Here is a 4,001-nt window from a genome sequence, read left to right as displayed (position 1 = left end):
TCCCTGTTTTGGTTGATTTCCTTTAAGTGCACCCAAGTTCCATGCTATGTTAACTGCAAGGGTAGCTAGCAGCTCTCAAACCAAGTATTAGAAAAAGTTGTAAAACTGAGCAGAGATTCCTCTTGGTGCCTAAAAAATGAGGCGTTACAGTACTTTTATTTTCCATTTTACAGCACTTTTTTGTTGTTAACGCAATTAATTTTCTGTTCATGTTGTGAAAAGGGTAAAAGTCAATATGTGAAAAAGGGTAACTGGGTAGAGAGTGAAGCTCTGGGCAGCGCCTCCACGTCCCCCCGTCGAACCCCGCCCCGGGACATAAGAAATAAGAAACGTATCTTTTATATTTAAGCTGTCCAAATACCAGCTTTCATCAGATTAGATACACAATCTATATTGAACACTATCTAAAGATAGTAACACCTGACCCCAGGTTTATTTCATTTATACAATAGTTACAATATCATTAAAGTTGACGAGAAAAATGCGTCTTAATGAAATCAAGCATACGAGATTAGCATACCAAACATACAACTCTCTGCATGCAGTGACCGATTTCAGCTATAATTCGACTAATCCATGGCATGTCTGTTGATCCCCTTGCTAACGCTAAAATAGTAAAATCTCACATCTTTATCTCTCTTGATCTCGTAGATTAGAGCTGTTTATTAAGACTGGACGTTAATTAGTTGTCATCAAAGTCCTTCTTAGACGGCCATAATAGCTCGTAATAAATATCTATGCACAGAGACCAGGCGATCATCACACAATTTGGCCCATCTTTACTATACTTGCCATGCTCTATCCATCAAAATTCAAATTGTTCCTTCTAAGATCATCGCTGTCATTGAACGACTAAGTTTTTCAGTTGCCAACTTTAAAAACATAAACATTTAGAGAGGGTAACATTACTGTTTCATTTATCTTTCAAATCGTTTTGAATACCCTCATGTTATTGATAACATGGGTGTATTGTACATGTCTTGGTTTTTTCAATATAGGGGTTGATCCAATCTCGTTCCCGGAACGAGATTGGAGCTAATTGCAATAGCTTTTGACCCTATTAAACCCGGGTATCAAAGAACCGGCGTCGCACAATCCAATTTGTAAATAACAGTTAAATGTCTTTCGTCTCTATTTCTTTCTTGCTTTCGCTTTCTACTTTAAAACATCAAGCTTCCATTTCATGCAATTTAACTTAAATTGGCAATACACTGGTCCAATTAAATCATTTATCCTTTCTGGGTGTTTATTGAAGACCAATAAGGGCAAGTATTTACTGATTAAGACTTTGACGGTTTTAACCTCTGTCTAAGGTGAGTTAGCCTGCGTAGCAAGCGTTTCCGTGCTGTTTCCGAGCAAGGACCGCGCGAAAAATGGCTCTCGTTTCATTTCTCGCGCGGCCAAAACCGAGAATCTCGTTCCTCGCTCTTTCTTTGCTCCGAAACAGCACGGAAACGCTTGCTACGCAGGCTAAAGGTGAGTTGAAAGAGTAAATAGGTCTTAAATGTCTTCATTCTTTCAGTAATTTTTTTTCTCAAAATAGGTGAACATTTAGTTATGGTGTACTATTTAAAGGTAATTATTGTTTTCAAACTATCTATATTTACATTTTTCATCTTGTTAGGCAATATTACCTGATAGCAACCGAATTTGCGTGTCAAAAGCCTGAACAAACGTGCTAGACGTTAAGACACGTACTTGACACCGTAACACTTTGCAACCGTAAAGACAGGCCCGCAAATGATCCCAGCCCGCAAATGATGGCTATCTCTAAAATAGGGAACGGGGAATGGAGGAATGGGGAATGGGGAACGGGGAACGGGGAATCTCTAAAATAGGGAATCTCTAAAAGGGGGAATCTCTAAAATAGGGAATCTCTAAAAGGGGGAATCTCTAAAATAGGGAATCTCTAAAAGGGGGAATCTCTAAAAGGGGGAATCTCTAAAATAGGGAATCTCTAAAAGGGGGAATCTCTAAAATAGGGAATCTCTAAAAGGGGGAATCTCTAAAATAGGGAATCTTTAAAAGGGGAATCTCTAAAATAGGGAATCTCTAAAAGGGGGAATCTCTAAAAGGAGGAATCTCTAAAATAGGGAATCTCTAAAAGGGGGAATCTCTAAAATAGGGAATTTCAAAAAAGAGGAATCTCTAAACGGGAGAATCCATCAACAAACTGGATAAATCTATGAACGTTTTAGAGGTAGAGTTTTTCCTAAGAGACATTTACAACATTTGCCAACAACCAATAATATCATTGACAGTTGTTGCATAATTACTAGATATATAACATAAAAATAAATTGTTGTCGTCGCTTGCCGCAATATCTTCGGTAGGGGTGGTCTAAAAAATTTATGCCAATCGATACCAAAGGGCCACATACACCAAGAGAAATCGAATTTTCTACAGCATCTTACTGCAAAACGGCAAAGATGAAAGCGCAATTGAATCTCTGAATAAGCCGTCTGTAACACGCGTCGACCATCATTAACTGGACTTTACGCCTGCATAAAGCTTATCTAGTGATCAGTTCAAAAATGCCAATTCTCGGTTTTCACGTGACGTCACCAAATTCTAAAATTCAAAACTGGGAGGCCTACAAAATTTTTACCTTCATTCAAGGAAAGATTACCTAAAAATATGTCTGTGGGGGGGGACAGGGGGGTCAGAACCTCCCGCCTCCCGTACCTTTGCCTCCCGCCTCCCGCCCTTTTTCGCGTTTCTCCCGTCCCCTAGTAAATTAGAAGGCTTTAAAACCCGTATTAGTCATAAAGCTTTAGCAGGACGTATCATTTGTAGGCCGTTCATTATTCATTTTTTTACTATATTTATTTTGATTAACGTTAACATTATTGATAGGTTTTGTACTCGGAGTTAATGAAGTTTTAACTAACATAAAGACTTTTGCTCTTGAGCCATCGTAGCCTGATCAGAAATAAAATACAAACAGCGGTGATAAACATAATAAACTTGCGCATTTTATGTAACTTGACGTTTCATATTCTACGTCAAGCTAAAATGCGCAAGTTTATTATGTTTATCACCGCTGTTTGTATTTAATTTTTGACTAACATGTTCGTCTCGTTTGACGGTTTAACCATTTTTTCAGTGTCAACAGTCTTAGTCCATCGTACAGTGTAATAGTTGTTGCATTTCTTAATTATTCATTTGTTGGGATCATGTAATTCAAATGGGGACATGGCGAGCTGGCAGCCAAACGCCCCAGTTAGAGTTCAGTACGTCTGCCTAATTCTTGGCGCTGTATTGCGGATCCATCGCATTTACTTGATACATTAATTATAATCTTGATATCTTTCTCGATATCCTTACTATCTAAAAACTGCGTGAAAAAAATTGCTTTTAGTTCGGGAAAGAAAAAGCGTTCGAAATTAGGCAAACTGTTCATCAAAAAGAAGTCTTCATCAATGTGCCGAGGAGGCTGCACTGATCTCCTCCTACTCCTAATCGTACTCCTTTTTTCTATAAAGTCGTTCCTGGTTGCTTCCCATGCTGTTTGGCTGCCTATTGTGATAGGAATCGATTTTGCCTTGTCCAAAACGAAAAACAGCGTCGTGAAACGAACCACTCCACACTCTCCACGTGCTCATTGAAACAGCATTCTATTCGCAAATTCCCTTACACCATGCAGCTAAATCTTTAGTACGGTCCGATTGACGGTCATTGGGAGAGGTCGTCCATGCCCCAGATTTCTCACTACCGTAGTGAAAGATACTAAGAACTACTAAAATGGTCTTTGACGACATTAAATTTTTTTTTATATCTCTGATACTAAATTTACAAGACGCGTGCTTGCTCGCCTTGCTCACCTCTTTTGAGACTTCTAACAACTTGCGCGGCACTCACACGTGTTTACATGCCACGCTTGACATTTCATGAGCTATGACGTAACACAATGAAAGGGTTTACAATTTCACTGGAAGTAACCCTGTTTATCGCCTGAGCATGAATTTTTGTGTGCCCTTGGATATAAAATATTGTGTAAA

Source organism: Pavona decussata, unplaced genomic scaffold (assembly GCF_977016875.1).
Source record: "Pavona decussata unplaced genomic scaffold, jaPavDecu1.1 SCAFFOLD_302, whole genome shotgun sequence".
Classification (NCBI taxonomy): domain Eukaryota; kingdom Metazoa; phylum Cnidaria; class Anthozoa; order Scleractinia; family Agariciidae; genus Pavona; species Pavona decussata.
The sequence above is the reverse complement of the archived record's forward strand: the minus strand, read 5'-3'. Positions refer to the sequence as shown.